The sequence below is a fragment of the Agelaius phoeniceus genome, chromosome 10, assembly GCF_051311805.1.
Source record: "Agelaius phoeniceus isolate bAgePho1 chromosome 10, bAgePho1.hap1, whole genome shotgun sequence".
NCBI classification, from domain to species: Eukaryota; Metazoa; Chordata; class Aves; order Passeriformes; family Icteridae; genus Agelaius; species Agelaius phoeniceus.
The window spans coordinates 13081194-13103850 of record NC_135274.1 but is presented as its reverse complement, the minus strand read 5'-3'; the positions used below and the strand labels follow the sequence as shown (position 1 = coordinate 13103850).

The following is a 22657-nucleotide window of genomic DNA, read 5'->3' as shown; positions in this document are numbered from 1 at the left end:
CAGCAGAGCTGATCATGCAAAAACCAGTTTTTCTTCTCATAAACAGATGTGCCAAGCAGCAGGAAGTAATTATTTGTATCATCCAGAAGAACCCCTCAGCATACAAGGGAAATAAATGTATGATAGGGAACACCAAAGGTGTAGGACTGCAGAGACAAACAGAACCTGGAATAGCAGAAGATAATTCTAAAATTAAAAGTATGTTTAATTTGGTATTTGATAGCCAGCAGGTTCTCCAGGAATCCATCAAAGAATTTAAATTATATGCTCTTCTGAAAAACATGCAAATGCCATTTGTTGCAAAACAGGCTAAACACCCAAGTCCCGATATTTCCCAATAAGAAACCCTATCCTGGAAGGAAGAGTTTGTTTGTGTGGTTTTTGTTTGGTTTTTTGGGTTTCTTTTTTACAAAGTGTCTTCCCAATTGTCTTGAATGTCAAAGCTTTAACTGCAGGAAGGAAAACTCTTGACTAGAGCTCTTCATGTCTTCTTCCCTGATGTTCATGCATCCTTTAAGATTTAACATGCAGAGTGGCTTACAAAGATTCCCAGTCTCCTCTTTCTCTGGCAATAGATCATCCATACACCTGTGCAAAAAAAGCTTCCTTGGCTGAAGCATCATTTGCAGTCTCAAGTTTGCAAATCTGCTCTTGCAGTCTCCACAATGACTTTCAGGGAAAACATCTTTACAGAGCTGGTGAAATGGAAAATATGCATCCCTTATGGCCCTTTATCCTGAAATCCACTGCCTTTCTCAGTACAGCCTTTCTTTCCAGAACAATTCCAGGCTACAGAGGAGATGAGAGCAGAGGGTGCATTGACTCTGATGTGTTAGTTCATTTTCCACCTCTTACAGATATTTTTCCATACTGCATGAGAAACCTGCACACCAAGCCTGTAACTGGGGAAGGCATCTCCAGCCCAGGCTGACACTGCTCCAGGCCATAAACACCTGTATGGCTTTGCTAGGTAGTGAGCCAGGGCCATGTTTCCTTCTGAGTCAAAACAGGCAACTGTGTGCCCTCTGTCAGGAGCACTTGGGCTTGTGAGGTGGTTGCAAAGTGCTTTGAGCTGCCTCGTCATGAAAGATGCAACAGAAATTTAAAACACAAGAGGAAAAACCTATTCCACTACAGTAGCATGGAGCTACCTGCAACCTGCAGTCTCCTCAAACTGACAGGTTTGCTCTCAGATCAAATGCTGAGCAACACTGGGAAGTGTACAGGCAGCAAGTAGCTCATTGGAGCAGGCAGAGAGGGGGTGACTGAGATCTCCTGCCTGTTACCTTGAAAAATTCATATACACCAGCTCAAAGGATGCTTTGTTCTCCCACCCACCATCATTTTACATACCCTGCTTCTGAGCCAGCTGATCAAATGGTGCTTTTGTATCTGACAAGTCTTTTACTGAACACAACTGGTTCTGGCCTGAAATGTTCTGTAAACACAGCAGTTTTCATGATAGCCCTGGGACAGATGCTGCATTTATTGGAGACAAAACCTACAAAAGCTGGTCTGATCAGGTAACCAGATCCTACACAGTGAGAGGCAGATGACATTTAAATAGAGCACAGAGCTTTTCTCCTGATTACTAAGGTGACAATAAATCATACAAGGTGTGTCCCTAGCCTTGGCTCTCCTTGGAATACTGCTTGTCTCAGAACTCCATTACATTTGACTCCATATTCCATACATTTGACAATGATGATAACTTGCAGCAAGTTCAGTGGATGGCCACCAATATGGACAGGGGCTAGGACATTTGCCCCAAAAAGAAGAAACTGAAGAAGCTGAGCTCATTGAGCCTAAGTAAGAGGGGCTTTGAGGAGAGATTACCAAGAAAGGAAAGCCATGCTCTTCACAGTAGTACATGGTGAGAGGACAATTGACAGACATAAACTGTATTTTAAAAAGGTTTGACTTGATATAAGCAAAAGCTTTTTCTCCATGAGGACACTCAAGCATCAGAACAGGTTATCCAGAGATGCTGGATGTGTAATCTCCATCCTTGGAGGTTTTCACAACCAAAGTAGCTAAGGCCCTAACTACTCTGGTTTGAGCTCATAGCTGAACCTTGCTTTGAGTAAGAATTTTGACTAGAGACATCCTCTGGTCCCTTCTAACATAAGTTACTCTAAATTCTATGTTGCTGTAAATAACAAACCTTACAGCAGAAAATATGCTACCCCTAGTCCATCTCTGTCAGCCCTTTTCTACTTTTAATTTTTCTGCCAATTTTTCTGATTCAATTATCTTGGTCTCCATCCTGCCATACTCAACACTTAGCTTGGAGGATATTTTTCTTTCTCCTCACCTTCTGTTAAAATATGGAATCTCCAATAAAAAGGTCTTTCTGAAGAAAAGTTAGGATTATTTCACTTCCTTCTGAAGCAAGTACTTTATGCATGAAGATGGCTCTTAAAATGCTAATTAATCTCAATTCTTAGTCAGCTCCATAGCTTAAAAAGCAAAAAAATCACTTTCCTTTCTGTAATACACTGATTGGGCACTTCCTTGCTCTCTGCAACACCGCCTCTCCACAGCTAACCACTCTCCAGCTGAAGCTTAGCAGCAACCAAAACTGAAATGTGAAAGGACAATTGCCACTCCTTTTTGACCTCTCCATTATTGAGAGCATGGGTGCTTTTATCTCTTATATGTGCATGCTGAAAGTTTTGAGCAGGATGATGTCACTGGTAAAAAAACCAAAAAAATAAAAAAAAAAACCACTTGATCTGCAAAAAGACAATGAGTAACAGCAAAACCTCTGCAACAAGAATTTAAGGTCACATACAGGCACAGAGATGCACCAGCAATGCCTTTTCATTGCCTTGTTGATATATGAAAGGGTTGTCATTCTTCAGACTTCAAATGAAAAAAACAATTTTTTTTTTAAATTTCCCATGTTCCTTTCTTCCATCCTTACTACGCACTCATGGACGAAAACAAGGAAAGAGCTGATTTTCCAGTGAATCGGAATAATTTTCGGAGTTCTGTTTGCCTATTTTATTTAACCCAAGTGGGACTGCACATGAAAACATTAGGTGTGTTTCCTGTGAATGATCTCCTTTTATTTGATTTTGGGAGGGTTTATGCAACCTCTATGAAAAATGAGTATCCTAAAATGAAAGTAAGAAAGAGGGGAACGTATCTGAAGTTGTTCTCTCTAGCAAATCATGTCATGTGGTTTGTGCAGTGGCCCTCTGTTGTTCATCAGGCTGTGAATCCAGCTGGTTTCAGTTTCTTGCACTGTGAATAACATTCAGAGTGAGATTGCTCTTCAACACTCTTTTGTCACACTCAACAAATAATTTGGGATGGCATTTACCTTAGGTCCAATCCCCTGCTGACAAAAACAAGGCTTACTGCAAAAGCTGGAGCAGGTTATGTAGAGCCTGCTGGTCACATTCTGAATGCACCTCGGTGTCCATCTCTGAGGAGCAGCATTAATACCCAGGTGCAGCTGCTTTCCAACCAGTGCGTGCTCATTACCTTCTGAGCCCAGCAGGAGGGAGGCTGTGCCGCCTTCCAAGTCCTTCCGAGATGGGTCACTTTTAGTAATCTTCCTATAAAAGTTGTCTGACCCATACAGAAATCCATGGTTTGTGCTAAAGCATAACACAGTAGCTGTCTAACCTGCCTGCTACTCATTCAAAGATGGTAAAGTACCTTTTAAGCTGGGCTTGATTTCTAGGAAGCAGAATATTGATCTCACTGTAGATGTGGAACAGCGCACTGGCTGACAGGTTACAGGGTGTGATTGTTCAGCGGTGTCAGCGACAGGGGGAACAGCTCAGCCCCCTGCCCTGCCCGGGCTGTGCGGCAGCGTTTGCAGCACAACCGCGGCCATCTGAAAACCACGGCTATCTGAAAACCACGGCTATCTGAAAGGCGCCTTTTGCCGTCACACTCAGATGGCTCAAAAACTCGGGTATCACGAAGGGAGAGCAGCCTCCGAGGGGCTGGCACGGGCCAGCAGCACCGGAGCCAGAAAAGCCTTATCGCTGTAGCTGCGATACGCGGGATCCGCGGTCCTGTCCTAATCCCATTTCGGCACCTTTCCAGAACACCCGCAGTTGCGGCCAAAGGCACCATTGTGTCTGATCCCCCACCAGACCGGTGCGGGAGCCTCACTTCTGCTGTCGCTCAGACTCTGAGTGCTCCCGTTCCGCTGCTGATCGCAGTTTAACGCGTGGCTGAGGCTGCACAGCTTTAACTCCTTCCGCCGTCGGAGCCGAGCCGTCGGCTTTGCTTCCCACGCGCCAGAGAGGGGAGAAAAAACTCATCGCGACTACTTCTAAAACGCAAACGAACGGCGAGAGCAGGAGCAGGCCGAGCCCGGCCGAGCCCGGTGCCGCAGCGCCCGCAGCTGAGCAGCGCGGCCGGGGCCCGCAGTGCCCGCAGCCGCCACCGGGCGGCGCCCGCGCTCCGCCTCGTGCGGCCGGGCCCGCAGCCGGGGCAGCGGCCGGGCCGGGCTGGGTTCGGCTGGGCTGGGCCGGGCTGGGCGAGCACACCGAGCTCATTGCCAGCAAAATTGCATTCTTTTGTTTTGAATGCAGTTCAAAACTGCCCGCGGCTCCTCTTCACAGCTTCTCTAGGCTGGTCCTGGGGACACCAGGCCACACGGGGGCCTGGTCTGGGACATCCCGATCCAGCTGTGCTCCTGTTCTAGATCAGCTCTCGTTTATCTTGTAACAGAGCAGCTTCCAAAAGTCTGCAGCAGCATCACTTGCAGCTCCCACTTCTCTTTTCTCGGACTTTGAGCAAGGCTTGTACTGGGTGTACTACAAGCTACTAAACAAGCGTCATCCTTTACTTGTCAGTTTTCCGACACTGATCTACCCGGGGTTCTGAATAATTCAATAAATGAAACTATTCTGATGAACAATTATTAGAAAACTAGGGATGTCTTGGGGATACAATGGTTTCTTAGCTAAAATTGGTGTCCAGTCTGCAAAATCACCAGAATGTTAATAATCAGTCTGATTTTCAAAACTTTTCATGTAGTTTTGTAAGTAGGGATTTAGTTCTGGAGTTGTGGCACAACGATTTAAGGACATCACTAACAAAGTTAGTGGGAACACTTGGAGGACTGGAAGTGCTCAGAAGTCTGCAGGAGTTGTTACAATGCCCTCCGAGCAAAAGGAATAGACTGCAAAAGCCATTACAGTTGCAACATCTCACTGGCAAATTGCAGCCTCATTAGTAATCTTGGCAAGATGACGGGGGTTTTACATTACTGAGCCTCTTGTTAGCCCCTCAAGTGTGCCACTGAAGCGCTCTTTCGGGAGCAGTTTGTGGAAGGGAATGTTGGAAATATATTGCCTTTATAGGCAAACAGACATTCTCTGTCTTTGGGGCCATCAAACTGGCTCGTTCACAAACTCACAACTCACTTAAAAATAAATGGGAAGAGAAGGTAGTAGTTAAACCTGCCAAAAATTAGGATCTAATGATAATTGTAAGCACATAAATTCTGTAGTATTTTCCCAGTGAGCCAAGACACATGCAGTAACATAAAGTAGCTTCCTTTCCCACAAAACTCTCTCATTAGTGTTGTGGATGTTCTAGTTAACTTAGAACTCCTCTATATGCAAGGATGACATACAAATATATATGTGTGTATATATATATATATATATATATACACATATATATGTATATTTTTTTAATTGAAAACCAGAATTATCTATCAACAACACAGTGACTGGCTTAAATGCACTAACACTACTGTAGGGCAATAGCAGTTGTTCTCAGGCAGGCACTAGGGGGTCCTGTTCAGGTACTCCACTAAGACAGAAATTTATATAATTAGGAATCTGTCTGTCACTACTGTCCCCAAGCACTCCCTTGGTGTCCCTCACAGCACAGTCTGGCTGACAGCATGTGGTGATGCATGTAGTCAAGGAGCATCATTATCTCTCCACTGTGCCTGAATTTTTCTTGTAGATTCTTTAAACCTGGCTGTTTTTCCAATAAACTGACCTGGGAGCTGCAGAGCATCCAAGCAGACTCCTTCCACGTCAGTAGAGCACTGGTAGCAGTTTAACACATTTCCCAAAAATTGCCCACAAATGCTCCATGAAGGACAAACAGTTCCACAAAGCTTCTCAGATAATGTTCTTCCTGATTACAGAGTCTCAGGAGGGCTTCTGTGCCAAGGAGAGGAAAATGCCACACCTTGAGGTTAGCTCCTGGTGGGCTGTAAACAAAGGTTCCCATAGCCACACTGTTCAAAACTTTTTCTCCTCTGTGTTCTTCCTCCTTTCATTACTGGCCCTTGTGTGGCTTCTGTTTTGAAAAAATGAATTATTCAAGCTGCCTACATGTCTTTTTTCAACAACAACTAGCCCCATTGTGTTACAAGGACAAAAACCTTTGGTAACAGCCAGGACAGATGGCTGAAGCCCGGCAGCACATTTCAGAGGAGTGCCACACGTCTGTGTTATCAAACCTGGCTTTATTTGCAAACCTCCTTATCTCTGATATTTTAATTATAGTGCTGCTCTTGAGAATATTCTTGGTGCACAAAAGCATCATATTGAATTATTTTTTAGTGCCTCATTAAGACAAAAAACTGGGAAACATGATCCAGATGCAAACTAGAAGCTGAACAATCCAAAGAATAAAAGCTATGTAGTTTAATAAAAATCTTGTTTTAGGACTTAATATTTATCTTTTGTTGCGTTTTTAACATGTTGGGGATGGAAACACTGCAGTATTATTCAGCAAATATCCCTGCTGGAATACTTTTTTCTTGCCATAGTGATACTATGTAAGCTGTGCTATCTCAAGGGAGTATGGAACAGTGCAGTGCCAAGAGGATGTGCTGAGGTATCTGTGCCTTCATACTTCCTTTCCTGCAGGGTTTTCTGCCTCTAAAAAGATCTCTGAGGTGCTTTCTCACACTTCTTTGATCTGTTTGATCATTACATGCTGCCCCATTATTAATTTCCTCTTGCTGGCCCGTTTTGAAAGCCTCACCTACGATTTCCAGTTGATAAAATTGCCATTGGGATGCCCTTGCTCTCCCTTTAGCACTGACCGTCATCACTCAGGAACAGATGCTGGGGAGGCAGAGGATCTTTCAAATGTATGGAGGAAGACTGGGAGGAGAACGCCTGGAGGCAGATTCAAGCACTTAGAGGGGTGTAGTCACACACAGCGGTGTTAGCTTGCTTCAGGGAGGGAGGGCAGCAAGAGCTGAACATCAAAGTGCAATGGAAATGTAAAATCCTTAGTTCTGTGATTCCTCCTTTCATCTGCGCTTTTTCTCCTGGCAAGGTGTTGCAGGCAGTTCTGCTTTCTGTGCCACCGAACAGATTCAAGCTTCAGTGAATGTAAATGGAGCCCCTGGACCAGTTTTTTTATCCTTCAGAAGTTCTAACACTCTCTGAAATTAATTTTAGATTGGATATTTTCAATCAGCAAAAGCAGGCACAGTCTTTCTAGGACAAACAAGGCACCGATGTTTTTGAGACTCAAGTTGCAACAAGATGGGGAAGAGCAGGAAAATTGGGAATAATCTATCCTAGGGGATGCCTTAGGCCAGTTCAAACCATACACTGCAGGGTGGTGCCAGATTGGCACCTGGGACCAGCTCTGGTGCAGGATCCTGCCTTCCCATGGACACTGTGTCTCACCCCAGGCAAATCCAGGCTTGGTGTGCTGGGGCTCCCCAGCCTGGGTTCCATGGCCAGGATCCCACACTGGCACTGCCCACCCTGGGGCTCCTCAGCCTGCAAGTGGGATCCAGATGTGCCCCCTGACCTCTGGCTGCTGGTGTTACTGCCTGCCTGCAGCCAGCTCTGCTGTGCTCACTCAGTTACAGAGCAAACATTGCCATCCTTGTCCCCTTGCTCTGCCCAAGGGAGTGGTGCCCCCAGTTTGGGGGTGTGAGTAAATCTGTAACATCTCTGTCAGCTCCCACAGACCAGTGATCTTGTACATGAGAGACTGCCGTGAAAAAAAATGCTGCATGTATAAAAAGCACCTGGAACCTAATATGAAACATATCATATAAAGTTAAGAAAGCAAGAACTCCAAACTGAAGGAAGTGGAGATCTTAAGACCAATTTTCAAAGTTTTGTCAAGAAAATCCAGAAATAATTACTAACTTAATTACCTGGAGCTATACCAACAGCCAACATAAAACAATGCTTACTGATTTCTGAAGCACTCTTAAGTTTTGTGAGTAGTCCCAAATTCTTTTCCATGTGTGAAGGCCTGGCCTGATTTAAGGACTTCTCTAATGTGACATGAGCAGTATCTGATGAACCAAGGTTCAACCTATAGAAAAGCTGCTATTGGCAAGCATTTTTTGAGTAATCAGTTGTCCATATGAGATTAAAGGGGAAAAAATATTTCTGCAACTTACAGCTTACAGTGAGGTCTAAATAGACCCTCTGTTAAACTGTTCTTGTGCTGGGCTGACCCTGCTGACCCAGCAAAGCTGCTCTGTCCCTGCCCTCCTCAGCTGGACAGGGCAGAGAAAATGCAATGAAAAGCTCTTGGGTGAAGATAAGGGCAGGGAGAGAGCACTCACCAGTTACTGTCACAGCAAAAGAGACACAACTTGAGGAAATTAGTTTAACTTATTGCCAATCAAATCAGAGTATGTTAATGAGAAATAAATACAAATCTTAAAAAACCCCTTCTCTTTTTCCCCACCTTAATGAGTCCCACGTTCACTCCCTTCTCCCCATGGCTGCACAGCCAGACAGGGAATGGGGGTAGTGGTCACTTCATCACACTGTTCCACCTTGTCTCTGCTGCTCCTTCCCCCTCAGGGGGAGGATTCCTCACATTCTTCCCCTGCTCCAGCTTCCCATGGGCTCACAGCCTCCCTCAGGCACATCTACCTGCTCTGCCTGCTCCCATGGGCTCACAGCCTCCCTCGGGCACATCTACCTGCTCTGCCTGCTCCCATGGGCTCACAGCCTCCCTCGGGCACATCTACCTGCTCTGCCTGCTCCCATGGGCTCACAGCCTCCCTCGGGCACATCTACCTGCTCTGCCTGGGGTCCTGCAGGGGCTGCAGGTGGATCTCTGCTCCTCCATGCACCTCCAGGGGCTGCAGGGGCACAGCTGCCTCTCCATGAGATTCAGGAGGAATCTCAGCTCCAGTGCCTGAGGCACCTCCCGCCCCTCTTTCCTTGACCCTGGTGTCTGCAGGGCTGTTCTCTCCATACCCTCACTCCTGTCTCCATCTCTGCAGGTTTTTGTGCCCCTTCTGAAACACCTCATCACAGAGGTGCTGCCCCCAGTGCCAATGGGCTCTGCCTGGGGCAGGTCTGTCCTGGAGCCTACAGCCATTGGCTCCATCAGACTCAGGAGAATCTCCCAGCAGCTTCTCACAGCAACCACCCCCTTAGGCCACCCCTTTAGTCCCCCTCACCGCCAAAATCCCAGCACACAAAGCCAGTACGGTGTTAAACAAATTTGGCTGCAGCTGCTGTATAAAATCAGTCCCAGAAGTTACTGTAGTTCATGGTAAGCCATGCTCAGTGATGTAGTATCAGTTAATTTGTCTCAGTGTCCTCCCAATGAGGGAATGTACTTCAGTCTTGCTCATTTGAGAATATAATCTTTCTCTGATCTCTGAAGTGATGAAATGAAGGAGTAGATCATGGAGGCATAGAAATTAGAGCAGTAAAAGAGCTATTAGACTGTAGAGCTCATTATTCCACCTCTAAAAGGCTACTTTGCAGTTCATTCTTGGCTGCTTTGTCCAGCATACCTAAAGCCCTGGGAGCATGGGAAGAATGAAGGAGCAATTCTAGGGTGCAAAAATGTCAGTCCTTTTCTCCCTGCTTTGATCCAGCTATAGGATGAAGCAAAGCAGTAATTGCTGCCATTATAGAGAACAAATCTATTTGCATTTCTACAGTGCTTCAGCTCTAGCTGTGAATGCCTAATCAGTCCTATTGCTGGAAAAATATTTTCCAGCCTCTTGTCCAATCTATGTCTGATTGCAGTGCATTACTGCAAAGCCACTTCACCCATGCCCTGGCCCACATCACCAGAGGGCTGGGGGAGAATGTTTGAAGGCAGTGCTGGTGGGTAGGACACAATACAGCAGTGTCTGTCAGTGCTTCAGCAACTGGACCTCTAACAGAATCCTGCCCAGTGGAACATGCAAAGGTGTTTGTATTTCTAGAACTACAAAACCCTAAATAATGGCTGTGGAAAGATCCCCTTACACACCTTTGCAGGAATAGTAATATTTACCCCAGCATCCATGCTAGCCTTAGCCTTAATAATCACATTGCATTTTCCTCCCCCAGACTTGCCCAGCAGTTTTTGACTGTAGGCTGTTTCTCATTCCCTGTTCTGCATGCTTTATCAGAGTGATAAGCACTATCAAGCCACTGCTACATCCTGATGCTGCACAGTGTGACACATATTTGTAGATTTACCCTGAATCCCAATGAGTTGCACCTGCTTTTTTACTAATCAGTAGTTTTGTTCTGCCTTCACAGACCCTGGAAATTTAAGGACAGTTTAAGCTTAGTATGCAGTTCTCAGGACTGATATAGCTGCTTGGTTTCAATCACCCAGCACAGAAGTGTTGTAATCTGGCCAAATCCCATACATTTGTCTTATTTACACTTCTATTTAATTTGATATGTGATGTACATCACTCAGACAAAAATCATTTGTCCCATGATGGTTTTACATGCATATTTAAGAATTTTATCTCCTGTAATCCACTGTCACTCTTAGCCCTGTTCCGAAGTCGAAATCATTTAAACAAATATCTCTACCTTTTCTCATCAAAACAATCCATTTTACATGTATTTACAAAGTAAATTTTTCCATGAGAAAGCAGCCAGTGCATCACAACTGCATTTCCATTTAATGAATTTAATTATCATTCTTTCGCCTCACCCAGGAAGCATTTAAGGCAATTTTCCATTTAATCATTTCCACTAAAAGCTACAGCAGTAGCTTGGGATTTTAAGGATTATCAAACCTCATCCTGTGGAATGGGAAACTTTGGTTGTTAAATGAGACACAACAATCATGACAGATCCTGTAATGGGAACAGGTGTGCTGTAACTGGGCATGGCCATTCCTTAGTTAGAGAAGGGACCTCCATGAGATGCACCAAATCAATCTGTCCTACAATGTTACTGCCACAAACTGGTCAGGAATGCTGTGGTAAAAACTTTCTTTTGTACATCCAGCTTGTGCCTGTGTAAGTCTCCTTGTCACATCCCAGTGCTAGAAAACTAAAATATATTTATTTAGAAGGTTTTTCTGCCTTCAGGGGAAAGGAAATGAAAACCTGGACAGGGAGTGAAGTAGATCTTGACACATCTGTAGATTTATGCTAGAGGTTCAATCATATATCCTACAGAATCCTATAGGTTTATATCCTAAATCTCAGAAGCAATAAGAAATAACTTCCACCTACTGCCTTCTGCTAGCAATAACTAACCAAATGTTTTGGCAATTCCTAAGCTTAAATGGGGTCTGTCCTTGGCTGCTGTCAGTGAGGAGCATGGATACAGGATAGAGCCACAGAGCATACACTTACTGCTGTGTGGGTGGGCTTTGTGCAGTGTCAGCTATAGTAAAAGAAGGGAAAAAAGAATTCTACAAAGGGTTTTTTATGTGCTTAAAGCCTGTGAGGATCCCCCTGGTATGTCCAGGCCTGACAGAAAGCACCTTGCACTCTGAATATCTAGAACCTTCTTGGTAGTGGGGACAGGATGTTTTCATTGGCATTTTCATTCACTACCTTGAGCTTGTCAAGTTGCTCACAACACACCTAAAAGCAGAGGATTAGGGAATGACTTCTCTCATCCCACCGCTCACACTCCCCACAAACAGCAATGCCTGACATTCCACGTGTTTCATTATGATGAGTCTTTGCCCCAAGGGATTTACCATGAATCCACTGCACCTCTTGAGGCTGAAGTAACCAATGTGGCAGAGATTTCTGGGGACCTTTTAGGCCAGTCACTGGTGTAAACCCTGAGGCTGCCTGAGGAGCAGGCACTAGAATGGACAGGGAACTTAGAAATGTAACTTGTCTTACTTCCTTGTTGTTACCCAAATTCACTCTTCCCCCATTCCCAGAGCTGCCCAGGTCTTTACCATACACATTTTGAGGCATCAGATGAAAATGTCACATCTTCCGTACATCATTCTCATTATCATAATTAGCCATAATTAAATAACAGATACATATTTGATGCACTTTGATATAAAAACAACAAAACTATAATGAAGACATGGCTGTGTGTGCTATGGAGAAAAACCAACACTGTTGTGTGAAGGAGCTGACTGAAATATTTGTGTTCTACTGGCACTGAATCCATGTGATCCAGGAGCACAGCGTGGTGGGGAAGAGGCAGCTCCCACAAGAAGCAGACTCCTCTGTAGGCCACTGATATTTGTCAAACTCATTATTACAGCCTCAGAAGCCACAAACCTATTAGTAAGAGTGTTTAAAATAAAAATCCAGTAGCACAATAAGGCTTCCTGGGGACCCTGCTGCCACAGTTACTGTATTAAAAACCATTTCTATCTGGCACACCAGTTAAAGATAACTGTATAAGCAGGAGAAAACCTGCTTGCCACGGGTAAATGTGCTGCTGATTCATTCTGAATCATATCACCACAAATACTTCCACCCTGAGAAGTTATTTATTGGCTTGGAAGGTTTCTGTTCCTGAAAGTTCATCACAGTAGTTTCATGTCACTTTAGGCCTACCTGCAAGCCTGCCCATCAGTTAATTTTTCTTTCCCAACCAAAAAAACCTGTTTTCACTTGAGCAATGACCATCATTGCACATCAATAGTCTTACATCCCTAGAAACAGGAGGTAGCCTGGGTACAAGAAATTTTATCATTCACCTCCATCTTTGTTCATCAGAGCAAGGATTCTGTTTAAAAATAAACCCAAACTTGAAATGTTTGTTAAAAGTTGGATGTGTTTCTTTTCCTTTCTATACAGTTACAGAAATTCTCACACTTTCAGAGGTCTCAATTTTAGATTTCAATTACTAAGGCACAAGATCCAAATCCCAAGATGTAACCACACCCTAATTTAGAAATGTAGAACTTCAGTGTTTTAAAGTTGGTTAATATTCCACAGTGTCCCCTGTTTCTAAGGGAGACAGAACCAAGCCCAGGTAGGCACCTGGAAACTCTCAAGCCTTGGCAATATCCCTTTCTGTCCTAAATACATTTAACTTTTTAATCAAACAATAAATTTTACATTTGATACATACAATAATACATTTGATACATACAATAATTTTACATTTGAAAACTGCACTAACTTAAATGCCTGTCAAGGGTACCTGGCAATCTTCATTTATAATGCAGGTATGAATTCCTCTTTTCTTTGTTCTTGAGCTACTTGTACTACTATTTGACTGAGCTAATCCAATAAAAATGCTAAAACTGTTTCAAACATTTTTCTTTATAGTTCATTTCATGCCCTATTTTACAGCAGGCTGTTCTCTAATCCAATTTACATTATTCTGAAATCACAAACTGATCCTAATTACCTTTTAATGATAATACAAGCTAATTTAAAGGAAACATCAGGTGCTGCAGTGAAAACCTATTGTAGAAGTTCCTTGCAAATGAGATCATGGGGTTTATGTATTTTGATATGAAATATTAAATGAAAATATTTTCTTGTTTTACGTGTAAAATTCAATACTTACACTGTAGTTTCAAATGTGGGGCAAAAGTGTTGCTGTTCCAGAAACTTTGGAGGAGTTCATTCTGAAATTTAGAGAATAGCTGAATTACTCATTAATTAGTTCAGCATGAATAATAACCAGAAGCATGACTCTGCCTTTAACATAGATTGATAGCAGGTTAGGATGCAGCAATGTTTATATACTTGGAGAGGAAGTTCAAAACATTATTGGCTCTCACTCTCTTGACTCAAAATAGTTTTCTTGTGAATTTCTGCTGGATCAGACTTGTTTTTTTCCTTTAATCACTCAGATCTGAAAGGTTTGAGGACTTTCCATAGACAGGTCTTTATATTATCATTCTTGACCGTCCTGAAAACTATTTCTGAAAGTAGGATTTTTCTGTCATGTGATGTTCTGAAGAAAGCTCATAGAGTTTTCTTCACACATACAATATTCCTGAGGTTGAAAAGACAAAATTACCCTCATATATCCCTCTGTCTGTATAATAATAAGGTGATACACAGTGATATTAAATGTTGGCACATTTGAAGCTTCAAAGGTGAAGAAAAGAGATACAAAGTTTTGTTCTGGGTCCACAGCTAATCTGGGACACTTAGTGCTATCAGATGTGGTTAAAGCCATGGATTTAGCAGATTCTTTAATATTAAAGTCAGACATTTATATTGATAATGGGATGGGATTAGGGGTCTTAACATTTCAGCATACAAAGCACCCACTCAGCTGAGAACTAGAGAGAAACTTCTCATATTGGAGGCAATTTTATGAGCTGCAGCAGGTTTTCTTGAACTTACAAAACCCCTAAATATTTAGACCAGACAAAATTCTTCAGAAGGTTGACTTCTTGTAGGCAAAGAAAAACCTTGCATGTTCCGATTGCTAGAATGATGGTAATCATTGGAGTATGTGATTGGTGAAGTGAATTTATTGCTGGCTGACTGAATGAGCCAATTAACCAGTGAACCCAATTTACCCAGCCCTGAGTGACTCTGTGTGGTAGCTCAGGATGTGACAACAGTTGTGTGATCTGAGAACTCCGAGTTAGACATTTAATTATATTTAACTCCTGTAGATAATACAATCTAAAAGTGCCTTTTTTTCTCTCTGTAAACTAGGCATTTTCAGTCCTTCTTTTTTCCTAATGAAAGTTTCTTCGTGTGACTAATATCTTTTTAGAATGCCACCACCTTCTGTAAAACAGTGAATTAGGAATTGTTTTAAATAATTTACATTAATTGTATCTGGATGATCTTATGTCTTCTTTTTATAGATTTAATTTTTACTGTCATGAGGATATCTGTCTCAAAGTATATACGTAAGACTGTCAGTAATTCATCCCCTTTTCAAAGGTTCTCTCAATTTATAACACTGAGTAAAGTAAATCTTCAGGTAATGTTTAAATTTGTGTAGTGCAATAAAATATTAAGTGGCACTATGATTGGGACACAGTACAGTTGACAGTGTTTCATGGCTCATTTACCCAAGTAATTATTACATTTTACTCAGCACTCTGAGATCAAGTGCAGGTTTTTCATTGCAGAGGTTCAGCTTGTTATGCATATAATGCATAATGGCTCTAATTTAAGTGGAGCTCAGGAACACAGGATCCTGAAGCTGTGTTACATTCATTAGGGAAGTACTAAAAATACATTAAATTATAGCACGCAGTCGTGAGTGGTGGTGAATTGGTTTGTATGTCGGTGGTGCACACTGTTGTAAACCTCTAATACAGTAAGGGCTATTTGAAAGTCAGCTGAAAAAAGAGATAAGAAATTTTAACAAAAAACCAAACCATGAAATACCACTTACTGACAGTTTCCAGTGAAGATTGGTGACCTCAACTAACTTTCATCTCATGTGTGTTCATGCCTTATTGTCATCTTATTGCAGGGGTTCCATACTGCTGTCTCCCTATGACAAAGGTTTCATATCGTGGGCAGCTCCTCAGAGCACTGACTCTTTCTTCTTCCCAAAGCAGCCACTGACTCCAGTTCCCTTCTCACCCAGCCACCCCACTCTGTTATGGCATCTTCTTCTCATTGGTTACAGCTGTGGCCTGGTAAAGTCAGGCCTGTTCCTAATCTTTGATAATTGGCCCAGCTGCAACTCCTTAGGGGTGAGATTACTCTCTACACTATCTTTATTTTCTTATATTCTATCCCCCTACATGCCTTATCCCCTTTTTTTCACTCCTTACTTTTGCTACACTGTTAGCATTTATGAGCAAAATCTACAATTATATCTTGAAATTTTGAACCTGAGCAAAATGTTTTTTCCATTTTAAAGGAAAGTATCTCTATATTTCAGTAATTCAACCCATGGTTGAATGTACTACAGAAGACTAACCAAAATAAAATTCATACTGACATGTAGCTAGAAGATATTTTTAGTTAAGCAAAGGCTCAGACATTGAGACTTTCTGAGCACTCAGGCCTTCTGCATAATCTTGTTCAAGCCAGTCCTAAAGCCTTGAACACAAATATGGTTGGTCGTCCCTTAAGTGACACAACAGGGCATGACAGCCCCGCCACTTTGAAGCCTCTTTCAGATCTCTTCACTTTTTCTATTACCAGTGGCCCCCAAATTGACTGATATAGAAACCTGGGCTGGATTTTTTTATTTATATTCAATACCTGTTCACTTGGTTGAGTAACTCTGAACAGCCTCACTTTCCCAAAGCTCTGGTAGCACAGGACTGTCTGAGGAGCTCCCTGTGGACCCAAGGTTGCTGGAACAAAGCCTTTCTTTCCCTATCTCTGAGGTGTAAAGTGTGTTTCTCTCCATTTAGCCTTCCCATCCCAACTTCTGAGGTAAGAAGCACACAGAAGATGATCTGTGACTGCTTCCAGAGTCTCTGTGATAGATCTTTGGCAGTGCCCATTGGGAAAAGCCAAGCCAAGGTTCCCTGAGCACAGCAGGGCTCCCTGGAGCTGTGTCAGAGCTGCTGGTGCTGAAGCTCTGTGAGAGCTGCAGCTCTGCAGTTCTAATGCTCAGCTGTTGGACAGGACTGTGCCCTGGTAACTGGGATGCAGTGATTTGTAAAGTCAGGCTCTTTTCTGATCTCTGTTATTTCTATAGCCAGAGGGGTTTTCTTCTTGTGTGATTTACACAGAATAACTTTAGGTAATGTTACTATTGCTTTATTGTTACCTGACACACTTCAGTGAGGTTTTCTCCTGCTTTGATTAGTGAGAAAAGGATTTTTTGGAGAAAAGCCCATGATACTACCCTTTCTAGTGACAAATCTGATTTAAAAGAGAACTAAAAGAAGGAAGTAGTAGCACATAGAGCAATTCAAAATAACAGATCACTGCAGCCAGAGCATTTGATGTGAAGAATTCTGTTGTATGGAAAAAGTCATAGAAATATATTGGTATGTTAGAAACAGAAAGAGCAAAATAAAGAAACAGGCTTTTAATTTTCATCTCTATTATTTCTGTTTTTCAGCATATATTTTAAATTCTGAAAAATTACTTTTTATTTCTACTATGGTATCAGTCAATCATTATGTTACTTCAGATACAAGGGAAAATAAAATCATCCCCTTTTCCTATTGTTGATTTATTGATATCACCACTCCTTGTGAAAAACAAGAAATGTAAAGGAAGAAATATTTTTTCATCTTTTACTTGCATGATTACAATCTGTAGCTATGTTCAACTGGCTTCAAGCTACAAGATAATCATGTCTAGATAAGGCAAGATTCTTTAGGGAGTTAGACTATGAGATAAAAAATTCTCTGCAGGCTAGAAAACATATTTGGCAAGAAAGATGTAAATTACAAGTCTCTTCCATGCTACACAGCATAACTGCACAAACATTTTAAATCTGGAATTGTGTTTTTAAAACATTTAACACAATAAAGACCCACAGTGAGATTCAGCAGTGATAATGCAATGAATAACAAAGCTGAAGAAAATACAACTGCTGATAAAATCATCAGGCAGATGGGGCTATCAGTATTGAGGATACAGGGCATGTATGTGTGCTGTATATCTTCACTTAGCAGGTTCTGTTACATTCTATTTATGTCCCCTAGAGCTTTAAATTAGGAGTAGATTCTTTTAGAACTGGTAGGTTTCCCCATTTTAGTTTGCATGAGAGGATGCAGTTCGTTTTCAAAGAAGCAGTGGCCTATAAACTAACCTGCCCATATGTATTTATTGCCATTATTTTTTCAGTTTGCTCTATTGCAGAGGGATAGGTGCTGTGATGCCAGGTCCTGCAAGCTGAAGGTGTGGCTTGGATTTTTAGGAGGCAAAGCTCAGCACAGATTTCTTGCCTGACTACACCAGTGAGGCATATTTTTACCACAAGGGATTTAAAGGATTTTTTTCAATTTGCATCTGTCTCATCTCACATGTACCTAAGGTACCTTTGCATTGTCATCCTGTCCCCTTTGAGCACTGTTCATAGCTGTTCTCAGCAGTTCTTTTGGACAGCCCTGCAGTCTCACATGCCAGGGATGCTGCTCCCGGGCTGGTTTCCCCAGCTGCCCTGGGAACAGCACAGCCCCTGCTGCCTGCCTGCCTGTTGGGTGTGCTGTGCTCACTGCCTTGCTCACACCCAGAGGACCAAAACTCTTGCCCGGCTTTCAGCCTCCCTGTCTTGAAGACTCTGGTATCTTTTCCCTTCCCAGTGTGCTCTGATCCTGTTTGTGACTGCTTGCCATGCTTCTATCCTTTGCATCTTTCCTGCAGCCTCCCCATTCTGCATCAGACAGACCCCACTTCCTCTGCTCCAAAACTACCAATTATCTCTCTTCCACTGGCAGTTTGCTGAAGAGAGGTTTTGCTGTTGAGAGCTTTCTGACAAGAGCTTCCCAAAAACCCCCAAAGCAATTTTGCTCTCTCTTTTCAGATCCCTTAAAACAGATGCTACTAAAGGAAACACTTGGAAAAAAAAAAAAAAAAAAAAAAAAAAAAGCAGCTTCTGTTGAGCTGCATCTAAAGCTCTTCCTGAGCACTTAGAAAGTTTTGTGTGTAGTAATTACTCTTTAAATGCCTTTGGAGATAGCTCTCTTTTTTCCCCTCTACATGTAAACTGCAGCTAGACCAGGGTTGTCCCAGAGAAGCCTTCCTGGAGAGCAGCTTTATCTTCCAGCAGTACACAGACAGCCAGTGTGCTTTCCAAACTCTTTCCTCAGCATAGCAGAACTGTGCTAGTAAAAAAATGGACCCTGCACAAATGGAGACTCTTCACTCCCACTTCTTTACACCAACAAGCTCCAAAATTCAGTCTGGCTTCAAAAATCTAAGGACAGCCCAATGCTCAGAATAATTAAAGCCTTGAAGAGTTTTTGTTCTGGTTCTTCAGTGTCTGTTATTTACTTCTATTTTTGTTAGTTTTGTCAGTTTAAAGGGGGGGGTTTGTGTTGTTGGGCTGAGATTTTGTGTCGTTTGTGTGGTTTACTTGCTGGTTCATACTGGAAATTGTGGTGGTTAAAGTTCAGTTTCCCAGAAGATTCTTACTTCAGCAAGTCAAATATTTATATGGTGTCTCCTCTACTGTGTAATGACAGCATTCTATGTAGCATTTTTTAGTGATGAGGCACTTTGTGAGTGCCAGACTTGTGTAATCTGGAAAATTCTGAATTCTCATGTGTTTCATTACATTACATTACTGTTTTTCTCTTTTCCTGCTGAAGTGGTAAAATACTTGCTCTAACTTGATGGGCTCCTCCCCAGACTTTAAAAATATGTTTGGGTGTAGAAAATGTCAGAGCCCCTGCAGCAAAGCTAATCTGCATTTTATTCTTCTGTTTTCTTACTTTATGACAGTTCCAAGTCTTTGACAAATCAGTTATTCACAAACATTTTCTGAAGAACCAAACCATCATAAGTCCAACTGAGAAGTTTTCAGCAACTTTTAATTATTGATCAATTTAGCTGCAGTTTGTTTCTAAAGTATAATGTTTCTGATCATCTACTTTCTGATCACAAAAATACATTGCTGAATTTGAAGATTTATTCATGAGAAAAAGAAGTTATAAGGAGGTAGGACAATTCCAAATCAACTCCCTGTTCTGCACTGAGTCTATGTAGCTTCTAGAACAGACATCTATACCTAGATGCAAAAAAAAAATTGCATTGTTTGGCTTTGTCACCTAGCAGAATTTGAGACATGCAAAGCTAGAGGGACAGAGGGAAAAGAATCTGACTTCAAAGCGTAGGCTTAAGGTCAGAATTCCATCACCCAGGATAGGACCCATGGTGCCTGGTACCACATCCCACTGTCACATCCATGCACATTCCAGCTGCCTAATTTAATGAATAATGCCTCATTATGAGCAAGGTGGAGCAGCTTGTAGGAGCTGGGACCCTGTTTGGCATCCGAGTGTAGGAAAAATAAAGGACAATGGGGTGAAGCAGGGTTTGGCTCTGAGGCTCACATGTCCTGCTCAGTCAGAGTAGAATGAAAGGCACTGCAAAGTGGAGCCACCTCTTGTTCCTGCAGCTCTGGGCTTTGTGAGAGTCAGGATGTCCCTGCAGTTCTCACTGGCAGCCAGGCCATTCATCAGTGTGTGAATCCCAGAGGATCCCTGGACAAGCAGGACGTGCTGGACACACACAGTGCTGGACAAACCCCCCAAAACCTCCTGGGAGTTGAGAGGCTTTGTGGATCAAAGTGCAGCAGGGACCTGAGGCAGCAGCTCTGAGGACTCAGATTTTCAACAGAAATCTCCTCTCCTAAGTCCTTGCCCAGCTCTGTGCCTCATTATTTTTGTTCCACAGAATCCTCCTCACTGGTTCATTTGGGGAGAATGAAGGGACACTATCTCCTGGGGTAAACACAGTGCTCTAAATGATGCACAGTCCACAGTATAAATGCAAAATCCAGGCTTATACAGAAAGTAGCTCTTACTCTATAAAATTATCAGATAAGGATCATTTAGAATACAGATATAAAGATCTCACATTTTAAGAGGCAAGAATTTTGCCAAGGTATTTGCAATACAGATTTTTAAAAAAATGTTTTCAAAAAGTGTATAAAATAAAATTATTTTGCAGTATTATTTTAAAATTAAGATTTTCAAAGCCATATTGAAAATCACAGTTACACTGATTTGCCACTGAAGTTCTGTTTCCTTTACACTGCCCTGAAGATCTCAGTTCTGAAATTCTAAAACAATGAAAAATAAAATTTAGCCTTCTTCATTAGTAAAAAAGATGATTTCACAGACAGGAATTGGAAATAGAAGTGCTATCCTACTCAACAGATTCAGAGCTTTTTATGTTGACTCCATTGATGTCAATTGCCTGTTCTGTGTCAGCAGTGAGCACAGGGTGGGAACATGTTCCCATGGGACAGGAACATTCCACAGGAAATTCAGAGTCACTGATGATTTGATTTATTTACAACTTACTAAAAGACATTCCATACTTTTTCAACATATATTAAATGGATTTTTGATTAATAAAGCAATCTGATTTACTGAAATTTGGTATAAACTTGTTAAAAATATACTAAATTAATCAAATTGAGTGACAGCAGCTGTAAAAATCAATAAGACTATCTTTTTCCAATTCCACTTTATAATAGCAGAAGTACCATCAGTGCAGAACATTTCCTTGGGAATAATGTCCTGCTGTCTTTAGGGTGTGCTTTCCTTCTTGGGTTTCCAGCAAGAACAGCTGTGTTGGGCACTACTGGATGATGTGTAATATCACTACCACTGGGAGCTCAGGTATCCACTGGGATCCATCTTTTCAATATGCAGAATTATCAGTACTAAATTTGCCAGATAGTTACAACTTATTTTTATTTAATATTTTAAAATGTTTTTAAATAAGGGAGAAGAGTATCTCTGGTCAAACCTGCAAGTAGGTTTAGGCAATTATTTCTAAAAGACCTGGCTGTGCTCACTTCCATTACTGTGGCTCTGGATACAATTGAAAATTGGGAGAGCAGCACCACAGTCAGGTTTTGAAGGACTCATTCCTTAGAGCTGACAAAATTTTCTGGGGATAAGAAGACGAAGTTCACTGCAAGGTCTTGAGTCATTATTCTTTGGGAAGGGAAAGAAAGTGAGCTCATCAATCAAGAGAGCCAGAGCTGCATGCAGCGGTGTAGGGTGATTGCTGCTGAGCTGTTTGCTGGAGAACTTCTGTAAATATCTACACAAATACTCAGGGCCACTGGGGAGGGCTGTGGTGACCTCTCTGCTTCTCTCCTGGTGCAACACAGCGAGCTTGGTGCAGTATCTGAAAGCCGTTTGTAATTAACTCTCAGGCTGTTTGTTAATTGCACTTTAGCTGTCCCTCAGGTCAGTGCTCATGGGAATTCAGGAGCTCCTTAGGAGGAAAGCTGAGGGCAAAACCGAGCTCAGGATGAGCATGCATGGAATTTGTTAAAATGATTGGTTTAGAGCCTGAAGTTAGAAGAGCACAGTTGTCAATCTGTGTGTTTATGGAACAGGCATTGAATGCAATGGGGTTTATTATTAACTAGACTGAACATGAATAATATTGTAAAAATCTGCAACAGGTTCTAACAACAAGTGAATCTCTTTTTTCCACATTATTTCAAGATTCTAATTGGAATGCACATCTCAGAGAGCATTGTCTAGTTACATAAGCCAGAGATAACATTTCCTGTGAAACTAGTGAGGCTGTAGCAGTGCATTTTGAAATATGACTTTGCTGGCTCACTGTCACTGTGAGTTGTTAAATATGCCCACTTAGAGACCTTATGTGGAACTTTGAGTGCTGCTAACATTTAAAAGCTGATAGAATAACACAATTCATTTAGAAATACAGAGCAAGCCACAGAGCTGATAGGAGAACTGCCTTTGTTTAAAAGTTCTACATTAGACAAATTTGTCTTAATAATGTCTTCTTAAGCTTACCTTATCTTTCCTTTTGAAAAATAAACAGCTCAAACCATTGTTCTCTGCTAACAGGAGATGAAAATTACCCAGAAAACCTTTGATTTGAAATTGTCTCTGACATTTCAATACAGTATTTGACAGT

At 42.0% G+C, this 22657-nt stretch overlaps 1 protein-coding gene across 2 annotated transcripts in view; it reads left to right on the top strand.

The window, feature by feature from the left end:
• SLC9A9 (solute carrier family 9 member A9) overlaps positions 1 to 22657 on the top strand; it is a 176505-nt gene that overhangs the window by 16425 nt on the left and 137423 nt on the right. The gene's annotated exons all lie outside the window — the stretch shown is intronic.